The 12,718-nt window shown below is 47.3% G+C and overlaps 1 long non-coding RNA gene across 1 annotated transcript in view; it reads left to right on the forward strand.

Annotated features, from left to right (window-relative positions):
- Positions 1–2,209: 2,209 nt before the first annotated feature.
- Positions 2,210–12,718, forward strand: part of LOC137332686 (uncharacterized) — a 36,445-nt gene continuing 25,936 nt past the window's right edge. Inside the window, exon 1 of the long non-coding RNA XR_010965713.1 lies at positions 2,210–2,263. This is a non-coding gene — a long non-coding RNA (uncharacterized lncRNA). The remainder of the gene's footprint in view (positions 2,264–12,718) is intronic.

Consider the following 12,718-nt stretch of genomic DNA (forward strand, 5'->3'; position numbering starts at 1 on the left):
AAGATGGTAGTGGTCGTGGGAATCCAATCATCTCAAACCCAGGACATTGCTGCAGCAGTTCCTCAGGGCAGTGTCCTAGGCCCAACCATCTTCAGCTGCTTCATCAATGACCTTCCCTCCATCATAAGGTCAGAAATGGGGATGTTTGCTGATGATTGCACAGTGTTCAGTTCCATTTGCAACCCCTCAGAAAATGAAGCAGTCGGTGCCCTCATGCAGCAAGACCTGGACAACATCCAGGCTTTGGGCTAATAAGTGGCAAGTAACATTCACACCAGACAAGTGCCAGGCAATAACCATCTCCAACAGGAGAGGGTCTAACCACCTCCTCTTGCCATTCAATGGCATTACCATTGCTGAATCCCCCACCATCAACATCCTGAGGGTCACCATTGACCAGAAACTTAAATCGACCAGCCATATAAATACTGTGGCTACAAGAGTAGGTCAGAGACTGGGTATTCTTCAGCGAGTGACTCACCTCCTGACTCCTCAAAGCCTTTCCACCATCTACGAGGCACATGTCAGGAGTGTGATGGAATACTCTCCACTTGCCTGGATGAGTTCAGCTCCAACAACACTCAAGAAGCTCGACACTATCCAGGACAAGCAGCCCGCTTGATTGGCACCCCATCCAACACCTTAAACACCCACAGGATGCACTGCAGCAACTCGCCAAGGCTTCTTCGGCAGCACCTCCCAAACCCGCGATCTCTACCAACTAGAAGGACAAGGGCAGCAGATGCATGGGAACACCACCACCTGCACGTTCCCCTCCAAGTCACACACCATCCCAATATGGAAATATATCGCCGTTCCTTCATCGACGCTGGGTCAAAATCCTGGAACTCCCTTCCTAACAGCACTGTGGGAGAACCTTCACCACACGGACTGCAGCGGTTCAAGATGGCGGTTCACCACCACCTTCTCAAGGGCAATTAGGGATAGGCAAGAAATGCTGGCCTTGCCAGTGACGCCCGCATCCCATGAACGAATAAAAAAAGGATCCGCTAAAATGTATTTGCATAATCAGAAACATAAAATCTTCGATGAACCAGTTCAATCGGGCAACGTGATAGAACGCAATCGTTTTATTTCCCTTTCCGTTAAAAAGTATTCCTTATTGTATTTAAGAGTGGTAACCTGGTGCAGTTTTATTAATACAGCTGAAAATGGGTTTATCACAAAAAAAGCATTTTTAATAAGGCTGCCCAGTCTGTGAGTAACCAGATTTAAAATTGAACTGAAAATAATTTGAAGAAACTATACTGAACCGTTTACTGGTTTCAGTGATATACACTAGTCAGTTTCTCAATAAATTAAATATTTTTTGATATGAAAAAGCTTTTAAAACGAGCCTACTAGTGCCTGTGTGCCTAAGAAAATGAACGCAATTTGAAGAGCCTTCCCGAATCAGCATAATTGGCGAAATTTCGCCAATGACCTGGGACCGTGGTCTGTTTTGTGGGCGGGGCCTGATTTGGACGCGTTGAATCTTGAACCAGCGTAAAAGATCACGGAGAACACAAACACAAGTGGTTTTGGCCGTAACTCACGGACGTTTTAAATTCCCCCCATCTTTTGGGCTGGTTCGGTCGGTTGCACCCGGATTGGGCCGGAATCTTTAACATTGTGGTTGATTCAAGTAAAAGGTGGAACATGGTCGGGGGGAGGTGGGGGCTCGATTTCATGCTGTGCCTAGGGACTAATAGGTCTTTAATAACGTGCCTCTGACATTGGATAATTTGTACCTGGGTTAAGAAATTCAGAAACATACATCAGCCAGCAGCCTGAACTAGAGCCTAGAAATTACTGTTTGTAGTATTAATGTATAAATATGACATTCCTCTATTCACTATTTTAACAGATTTAAGGTAATAGTTACCATCTCCATTAAACTAGTACTCATACTGAAAATATTAAGTTGGGATTAGGCTGGGTGGCTCGTTTCTCAGCCGGTGCGGTCACGATGGGCCGAATAGCCTCCTTCTGTGCCGTAAATTTTCTGTGATTCTGATTCTATTGTTGCACCATTCCATCCCAAAATACATTGCAAAATCCTACATCAGGCTTTGTTAATAGGAAATCCCAGTTTAAAAGTCAATGTTTACCTGAATGTATACTTGTTAATCCTGTAGGTGGTGCTGTGATTGGCGTTTGCAGTGTTACATAATATAAGGTGAAAAGTCCATAACTGGTACTCTGATCCAGCCCTGAGACTCAGCCTGCACTTCCAGCAGAAAGGTACTGATTGCCAGTGCAGGTAGGCCTTATGAAAGGATCCTCATGTGGGGCAAAATTTAAGCGTTTTGATTAAATTAATAATATTGAGGCCAAAGTAGCCCCTTTCCATAGCGACCATACCTGCACCACTCCAAATCCCAACCTTAATTCTGCACCTTGCCCCCGATTCGCATTCTATCACCCTGCGTCTCAAAGATTCACCCCCACTTCCCCTCCCACTGGAGGTTTTGTGCTCCTCTGTCTATCGTGTCCTTGTGCTTGGCCCTATCCTTTGAGTATTAGCCACACATTACTTACAGCAGCAATGGAGAAAAGAATTGTGGCCAAGACAAAACTTTGGAGCTCCAAACTCTTAACTTACACACCAACACCACAAGGAGCTTGGCTTCAAACTCCCCATGCCGATAATAAGTTGGTCCTCAGTTCTAAATTCTCCTCCTCCCCTCACCCGGATGGCAAACCTAAAACACCCCCCTCCACTGGCTGAAGTATTTGGGACTCAAACCCCGGCCCCCCCTCCCCTCCATCATCATTTCTCAATGAATATCCTGTCATAACCCGTTCTTCAACTGGCTTAATTTTCCAGTCGATGCTCACCCCTCTCCCATGCTATTAGAACTTCCCAAGCAGCAATGCAACCTGCAGAACAGATATCCCCCTCCTTTCTTTCTTCCTCTTCTTTCTCCCAGTCTCCCTCTTCTTCTCCCCTCCCCTCCCTGTGACTTGCATCTCCCCCTGCTTCTCTCCCCTTCCTTCCTCTTTCTCTATCCTCCTTCCCCTCACTTAACTCCCTTTTTCCGCTCCTCCCAACCCTCCCTTCCTCTTCCCCTGTCCCCATTTCCCTACCTTGGTCCAATTATCCCCTGACCCTCTGAACATACTTGACATGAATATTATCCTTGCAACTCCCTGTGTGCAATATCACAAGGGATTGACAAGTGTCTTTAAGCATTTGTACATCAACAATAATTTCAAGGCAGATATCACATTTATTTATTATAAAGGGACATTATTGATTTATTGAAAAATAAAAGTTGCCCTGTTTTGTAATTTTTAGTTCCAAAAAATAATTGGAAAGTAATGGAGTTCCATTTTCCTAATTAGCTCGGACTCCCATCCAGCAGTTGGTGGAAATGGTGCTGGGTAATGTCTGTGATGAGAAAACAAGAGTCATACATAAAACCAAGGCATATCTTGTTCCAAATTAATTTCAATTTTTTTTTAATTCGTTCATGGGATGTGGGCAAGGCGAGCATTTATTGCCCATCCCTAATTGCCCTTGAGAAAGTGGTGGTGAGCCGCCTTCTTGAACTGCTGCAGTCCGTAGTCCGTGTGGTGAAGGTTCTCCCACAGTGCTGTTAGGTAGGGAGTTCCGGGATTTTGACCCAGTGACAATGAAGGAACGGCGATGTATTTCCAAGTCGGGATGGTGTGTGATTTGGAGGGGAACGTGCAGTTGGTGTTGTTCCCATTCATCTGCTGCCCTTGTCCTTCTAGGTGGTAGAGGTTGCGGGTTTGGGAGGTGCTGTCGAAGAAGCCTTGGCGAGTTGCTACAGTGCATCCTGTGGATAGTACACACTGCAGCCACAGTGCGATGGTGGTGAAGGGAGTGAATGTTTAGGGTGGTGGATGGGGTGCCAATCAAGCAGGCTGCTTTGTCCTGGATGGTGTCGAGCTTCTTGAGTATTGTTGGAGCTGCACTCATCCAGGCAAGTGGAGAGTATTCCATCACACTCCTGACTTGTGCCTTGTAGATGGTGGAAAGGCTTTGGGGAGTCAGGAGGTGAGTCACTCGCCGCAGGATACCCGGCCTCTGACCTGCTCTTGTAGCCACACTATTTATGTGGCTGGTCCAGTTAACTTTCTAGTCAATGTTGACCCCCAGGATATTGATGGTGGGGGATTCGGCAATGGTAATGCTGTTGAATGTCAAGGGGAGGTGGTTAGACTCTCTCTTGTTGGAGATGGTCATTGCTTGGCACTTGTCTGGCGCGAATGTTACTTGCCACTTATCAGCCCAGGCCTGGATGTTGTCAATGAATGATATGGTCTGTTTGCCCATTTACTATTGCGATTTGAAGTAAAAATCAGGTTGCTGTCTTGATTTCACAGGCAATTAGTACTTTTCATTGTCAGTCGCAGCATTCCAGTTTGTGCTTGCTAGACTTATAAGGGATCTGTTCACTATGGAGGAGATGACTTAAAGCTCCTGAGTGATCTGAAAGAAAGAAAAAGGACTTGCATTTATATAGTGCCTTTCATGACCTCATGTCGTCCCAAAGCGCTTTACAGCCAATGGACTGTAGTCCCTGTTGTAATGTAGGATGCTCGACTGCCAATTTGTGCACAGCAAGCTCCCACAAAAAGCAATGAGATAAAGACGAGCTAATCTGTTTTTCAGTGATGTTGGTTGAGGGATAAATATTGGCCAGGACACCAAGGAGAACTCCCCTGTTCTTCTTTGAATAATGCCACAGGATCTTTTACATCCACTATGAGAGCAGACAGGGCCTTGATTTAACATCTCATCTGAAAGACAACACCTTTGACAGTGCATCACTCTCTCAGTACAGCACTAGATTATCAGTCTAGATTTTATGTTCAAATCTCTGGATTGGGGCTCTGAACCCATAACTTTCTGACTCAGAGGCAAGAGTGCTACCACTGATCCACGACTGACACTTGGATTGAAGAGTTGGCCTGGCCTGGCACTATGCTCTCATGGGAGTCGATTTACCAGTTTTGAAATTCCTGAAGGAAATAGCACTCCTGTTTGGAGATATATCTAACATCATGGTTCCAACTTGACCACATTAGCAATCCACACTGCTCACCATGGTTTGAAGTAGACAAGATGTGGCCAAGGAGTCCTTTCTGAGACATGTTTGTGTAAATGGCTTAGGAATATTTTTGCGAAGCAGACCTCTGCTCTTATAAACTGAGTCCTGTGTCTTTTACTTTCTACCATCTTGAGTTAGAATAACCCAATACTCATCGTGAACTGCTTACTAGAGAACATGTAGAATGCTCACAATGCCTCCTGTAAAGAAGGTAGAAAATATTGAAGTCAATGTAAATGAAAATCGGGAGAGATGTATAATGGTCGGCTGATCTGATATCACTCGTTTTAGTCAAAGTTATCCACAGAATTTCAGTCTGATCAATTCAATTGAGAGAGAGCTCAGGTGAATGGTCAACACAAAGGTTATTTGCCTTGCAACCAGTCACATGTATCAGCCCACAGAAACAGCTGGCTGATGCCATTTTAAAACTGAGTAATTCTCATTATTTTTAATATAAAAACAAAGAGGAAAAATTGATTACATAGCTGAAATTCCTTTCCAATCACACTGTTAGTACTTTAAGATACACAAATCATTTTGACATTAAATTTTGCTTTGGGTTTCAGCTTTTCCTATTCTAGATACTCAATGATATGCAAACATCAGCACAATATAAGTGGATAAGCATTTAGATTTTGTGGACTTTCAGGTCTGAACTTAAATATCCCCCTCCCCAAATAAATTTATGTCAAAGTCCTATTAAAAATATACAAGAGCAATCTAACACACATTTCTAAAAAATATTGTGTTGCATAATACAATTTTTGAGAGAAAAAAACTAATTTGCATCTGGAATATTGTGTTCATTTTTGGGCACAGCACCTCAGGAAAGGTATATTGGCCTTGGAGGGGGTGCAGCGCAGATCCACCACAATGATACGGGACTTAGAGGGTTAAATCATGAGGAAAGGTTGCATAAATTTGAGTATAGAAGAATGAGGGGGTGATCTGATCGAGGTGCTTAAAATATTAAAAGTATTTGGTAGGGTAAATACGGGGAAACGATTTTCTCTGGTGAGGGAATGAAGAACAAGGGGACACAATCTTAAAATTAGAGCTAGGCCATTCAGGAGTAAAACCAGGAAGCACTTTTTCACCCAAAGGGTAGTACAAACCTGGAACTCGCTCCCCTAAAAGGCTGTGGATACTGGGACAATCGGGGCCTTCAAGTCTGAAATAGGTTTTTGTTGGGTAAGGGTATCAAGGGATATGGAGCAAAGGCGGGAAAATGGAGTTGAGGTTCAGATCAGCCATGATCTAAATGAATGGCGGAGCAGGCCCGAGGGACTATGTGATTTGTGAATCCAGAACCTCAAATCTCTTTGCTCCTCCACAGTTCCTAGTTTCTCACCAGTAAGAAAACATTCTGATTTGTCTTTCTTGGATCCAAAGTGGGTGCCTCACACCTCCCCATACTGAACACCATTTTCCACAGCTTTGCCAACTCACTTAATCTGTATATGTTCCCTTTTAACTTACTGCTCCCATTTGCACTACTTACTGTGCCTCCTAACTTAGTGTCATCTGCAAACTTCGACAAACAACTCTCTATTCCTTCATCCAAGTCATTGAGAAATGGTGAAAAGCTGAGACCTCAGTACAGATCCCACCAATCAGAGAACGAACCCTTTATCCCTACTCTCTGTCTCCTACCTCCCAACCAATTACCAACCCATATCACAAGGTTACCTCCAATTCCGTGCACTCTCATTTTTGCCAATAATCTCTTGTTCGGAACCTTATCGAATGCCTTCTGACAGTCCATAAAGACAACATCCATAGACACTTGTCTATCCACCATGCTGGTGACCTCCTCAAAAAATACAACTAGATCAGTCAGACATCACTTACCCTTCACAAATCAGTGCTGACTCTCTTTGATCAGCTGATAGATGTCGGAGTGCTCAGTCACTCTGTCTTTGATGATAGTATTAGAGGTAATAGGTTCAGTGATACACCTGATACGCAGTCTGACAAGCTTGTTTTATGCTAGAATAGCCACAGAAATAATATTCCACTTAATGGCAACTGAATATTAAATACAAGGCACGCAGGCCAAAATATAATAGACTATGATGGAAATGTTGGTCAATGTGCTGAGGCCACTTTGGACAAGCCAGCCAAAAAAAATCGGGCGCTAAATTGGGCCGTGAAGCGCTACACGGCCTCTCCTCTTGGATGCACACGCACATTTCCTCCGTGACGTACGCCAGATGCCATCTTGGTGTGGGAGTTAGCGCATGCGCAAATACCGGACGCTGGAAGCATGTAAATTAGGGAGAAAATGGATACAATCAGTGTGCACTGCTGATTTAAAGTGATAGACACAATTTTGCTCAACTCAACGCACAGTCTTAACCCCGACCATCTAAACGTTTCTTACAGCACCTGAAGGAACCCCCTCTCCCCCACCAGTGCTATTTAAAGGGGCCATGCAGGTGTTGCTGGTTAGTTGCTGGATTATTGCTTCCGACTGCTGGAGGAGTAGGAAGTGTTTTCTGAACCTCCCTATTCTTATTGAGAGTTCCTAAACTACTTTTGAGATTGCTTTGGCAGGTATTGCCTTACGGGTCGGAAAGTTACAACCCTGGTGGAACAACATTCCTGCCAACCATGGTTGATCTGCTAGGGCTCCCACTGGGCATTGAGCATGACTGGGAGCATGCAGAGAGGCCACGCCCAACAGGTCAAGCTGTTAGGAGAGGGAGGACAAGGAGGCGCAGGGCACTGAACAGGAGGCCCTACCCAATGAGGGCCTTCCAGGATCAATTCTCTTACCTCAACATGACCGAGGAGGATTGCATCCAACGCCTGAGGTTCACCAAGGAAGTCGTGACCGAGATCTGTCAACTGGTGGGGCCACAACTGCAGCCTCAGAGCAGGGAGAAAATGCGTGCAATCAGTGTGCAATACATAAGAAATAGGAGCAGGAGTAGGCCAATCGGCCCCTCGAGCCTGCTCCGCCATTCAATAAGATCATGGCTGATCTGATCCTAACCTCAAATCTAAATTCATGTCCAATTTCCTGCCCGCTCCCCGTAACCCCTAATTCCCTTTACTTCTAGGAAACTGTCGATTTCTGTTTTAAATTTATTTAATGATGTAGCTTCCACAGCTTCCTGGGGCAGCAAATTCCACAGACCTGCTGCCCTCTGAGTGAAGAAGTTTCTCCTCATCTCAGTTTTGAAAGAGCAGCCCCTTATTCTAAGATTATGCCCCCTAGTTCTAGTTTCACCCATCCTTACCGCATCCACCCGATCAAGCCCCTTCACAATCTTATATGTTTCAATAAGATCGCCTCTCATTCTTCTGAACTCCAATGAGTAGAGTCCCAATCTACTCAACCTCTCCTCATATGTCCGCCCCCTCATCCCCGGGATTAACTGAGTGAACCTTCTTTGTACTGCCTCGAGAGCAAGTATGTCTTTTCTTAAGTATGGAGACCAAAACTGTATGCAGTATTCCAGGTGCGGTCTCACCAATACCTTATATAACTGCAGCAATACCTCCCTGTTTTTATATTCTATCCCCCTAGCAATAAACGCCAACATTCCGTTGGCCTTCTTGATCACCTGCTGCACCTGCAAACTAACTTTTTGATCTTCTTGCACTAGGACCGCCAGATCCCTTTGTACTGCAGTACTTTCCAGTTTCTCGCCATTAAGATAATAACTTGCTCTCTGATTTTTCCTGCCAAAGTGCATAACCTCACATTTTCCAATATTGTATTGCATCTGCCAAATCTCCGCCCACTCACCCAGCCTGTCTATATCCCCCTGTAGATTTTTTATGTCCTCCTCACTCTCTACTTTCCCTCCCATCTTTGTATCATCTGCAAACTTTGATATGTTACACTCGGTCCCCTCCTCCAAATCGTTAACATAGATTGTAAAGAGTTGGGGACCCAGCACCGACCCCTGCGGAACACCACTGGCTACTGGTTGCCAGTCCGAGAATGAACCATTTATCCCAACTCTCTGCTTCACGTTAGATAACCAATCCTCCACCCATGCCAGAATATTACCCCCAATCCAGTGATTCTTTATCTTGAGCAATAATTTTTTATGTGGCACCTTGTCGAATGCCTTCTTGAAGTCTAAATACACTATTATTACAGTAAATACAGTGTGCAGCATTGCCTGGGGCTGTGAAGGTCACCGTGGTGCTGAATTTCTACAGCTCAGGATCATTTCAGGCCTCTGCTGGCGACATCTGCAACATCTCACAGTATGCAGTGCACTGCTACATAAGGGAGGTGACAGGTGCACTGTACCACATGAGGAACAGGTTCATCACCTTCCCTCTCAACAGAGACAATCAGAATGAGAGAGCACGGGGGTTCGTCCGCATTGCTGGCTTCCCCATGGTGCAGGGTGCCATTGACTGCACGCATATTGCCCTGCGTACCCCTCACATCAACTCGGTCGTCTTCGTCAACTGAAAGGGCTTCCACTCCCTCAACGTGCAGCTGGTGTGCGACCACACGCATCGAATCATGGAGGTCGATGCCCACTACCCTGGGAGTAGTCACGACACCTTCGTCATGCGGCAGTCCAACGTGCCAGCTATCTTTCACCGACTCGGCAAGTCAAAGACTGGCTACTGGGCGACAAGGGCTATCCCCTCACACTGTGGCTCATGATACCGGTCAGGAATCCACGCACATGTGCACAGCAGGCCTATAATGAGAGCCGTGGTGCCACACACATCATGGAGCACACCATAGGCCTCCTCAAACAACGCTTCCGCTACCTGAACTGGTCTGGAGGAGCCCTGCAGTACTCCCCTGAGCGGGTGGGTAGATTCATGGTGTTATGCTGCATGCTGCACAACCTCACCATCATGAGGGACCAGCCTTTGCCACCAATGACTGCAGAAGACCCTGAGCCAGAGGTGGAGGAGGAGGAGGCTGAGGAGCAGGAGGAGGAAGAGGCTGGGGAGGAGGAGGAGGAGGGGGTGGAGCCAGAAGAGGAAGTGGAGGAAGATGCAAGGGTGCAGCAGGAACCACACGCCTAGTCTGCAAGGGCTCTGCGTGCTCGCCTGATCCGTGCCCGCTATCAATAATTTGAACTACATCCCCCAACTCACCAACAGTCCTACACTCCCCACCTTTCCCCTCCCACAAGGCAATCAAATCATCCTCCATCTGATTGGTGTCCCTGTCAGCTCATTGCATAAATAAGAACCACCACCAAATGCAAAATCAAACACTCATTTATTGTTGAATAAATGAAATTATGCAAACATAACAGAACTATTCACCCTTGTACATTCCCTTAGCACCTGTTGTTCGTGTGCCTTTACCTATCCTAGTGCTCCTACGAGGTACATCCCCAGTCTCTGGAGCATGGGTGGTGGAAGGTTGCTGGCCTTCAATGGAGGAACATGCAGATGGCCTTGGAGGACGACCTCGAGCAGCTCTGGGCCTGGAGGGCCTGGCTTGTGACTCCACCATCTGCGGCAGTCTGGCCTGGTTGGCCGAGAGGCAACAACAGGGGCACTGGCGGAGCGGCAGGGGTGGGAGCAGGAATGCTGTTGTCCTGAGAGAGGACAGCAGGTCCGACTGGTATGGCACCACTGCCACTCTCCCGGGGCAACGCCTCAGCAATCCTGGTGATCAGCTGGAGAACGGATTGCTGGAGTGCTGTGATGCCCTGGAAGCCCCGATCCACAGTGGCCCCCAGAGCCACGATAGCAGCAGTCTGAGCTTCCAAGGCAGCAGTCAGACCTTGGATGGCAGGTGTTTGTGCTGCAATGGAAGCTGTGACATCAGTCATCATGGTGGATTCCACAGGTGCGCTGATGGAGGTGACCACCCGTTCCATGTTGGAAAGAATGGCTCCAAGCTCTGCGCAAAGCCCTGCGCCAAGTTGGAGCTGGACTCCTCCATGCCCCTTCTCATTGTGCGCAGGCTTTCTGGCAGGCTTTCCAGTGCCCCAAGCATTTGTTGGTGTACGTCCATCAGGTGTCTTCTGTAGCCTGGCCCATCGAAGTCCTCATCTGACTCCTCTGCAGCAGAACTAGTGAGCGACCTCGCCCTCCGGCGAGCTGGCACCTGTGGTATCCGTTCCCTCCGCCCCGGCTCCTGCACACTTGTGCTCGGTGTCTCACCACGTGCAGATCCCTCCTCTAACCTGACCTCTAAAGGACGCGCAGTGTCAGCCTCTGAGCTGGTGGATGCGAGTGTCAGATCGAGTGAGGGTGTGACTTCAGTGTCCCCCTCCTCCTCCTCCTCCTCCTCCTCCGGTGCCATCACGTGTTCTTGGGTATCTGCAATGACAAAGGGAAACAGGTTGAGTTGTGGAGTGGGGAGAGGAGCAAGTAAGACGTGCGCGCTGACAGCATCTGCAGCACGTGAGTCAGAAAAGATTCTGGGAGGAGGGAGATGTGGAAAAGGAGAAGGAGCATTAGATATGCAGAGACCCCCCTTCACCGGGACCTCCAGCACGGCACATTGTAATGGCAGCAGCAACGGCCCGCCCAATGATCCGCAGCACCGTCCCCTCTAGGGGGGTGAGGACGTGTAGACATGTTCATCCACCCTCAGGTCCCTCCTGCTGGGTGTTATAGGCCACCTTCTCCTGCAAGACAGAGGACAGTGTGTCAGTGAGTGTCCTGCAAGGTGTGTGGGTGATGTGTCTGTCATGGTAGAATAGCTGCCAGTTTGTTTCACTTGTGAGTGGTGGTTGTGTGGCCTGCAAGTGTGGTACTATGTGCGGGTGAGATGCAGCATTGCGTATGGATGACAATGTTTGTTGGTGGGTGGGTGGGTGACGGGAGGTGTCATGCATGGGATATTGGTGCAGTTGGTCGGATGTGCCACTTAACACTTGTATTCACTCACCTTGACCACTCTTGTCAAATCATTAAACTTCTTCCGGCACTGCACCCACGTGCGTGGTGCAATGCTCCTAGTGATCACTTCCTGTGCCACAGCCTGCCAATGCCTGCGCAGCTGTAGTCTGGAGGGTCTCCGGCCACCCTGCAGGTACATGCTGGCCCTCCTTTGGTCCACACCTTCCACCAGGGACTCAAGAGCATCATCGGAGAAGCATGGAGCCCTCTCTCTTGCCAGTACAACTACTCTCATGGCCATTTTCCCTTCTCCTAGTTAGCTGTGTACCTGCCATTGGAAATTTGCTTGCACCTTTAAGTAGTGCAGACTGCTGATGACGTGCGCTGTCCACGCCCCATTTGCAACTTCCTCATTCTCCATGCAGCCTCTCAGCAGCGAGGGCTGCGCTTGCTGCACAGAGATTTCATGGTAAATAGCAGGCAGTACAAAGTTCACGTGCTGCCTGTGTAGGGTCGCACTACCATCGCCCAGAACGGACCCTTATCCAAAATTTGCCCCAACATCACTAAATGGGATCTCTCAACAAGGCAAACTTATCATTATTTGGATGATGGACAGTGTACACAAAAAGCATAACATTCCTGCTGACTGATTGCAGCACTATTTCAGTTCAACTTCAGTGCAGAAAATATGTGTTGGCCACAACCTTTGGCCATCTCAAAACATTGCTACGTGACTGTACTATAAAAAACGAGACTGTCATTTAAAACCCATTATGTCTGTGAAGAATATATGAAGGCAAAGCTCACAGAATTCAAGGAGTTGTAGCACTGTC

Source organism: Heptranchias perlo, chromosome 15 (genome assembly GCF_035084215.1).
Source record: "Heptranchias perlo isolate sHepPer1 chromosome 15, sHepPer1.hap1, whole genome shotgun sequence".
NCBI classification, from domain to species: Eukaryota; Metazoa; Chordata; class Chondrichthyes; order Hexanchiformes; family Hexanchidae; genus Heptranchias; species Heptranchias perlo.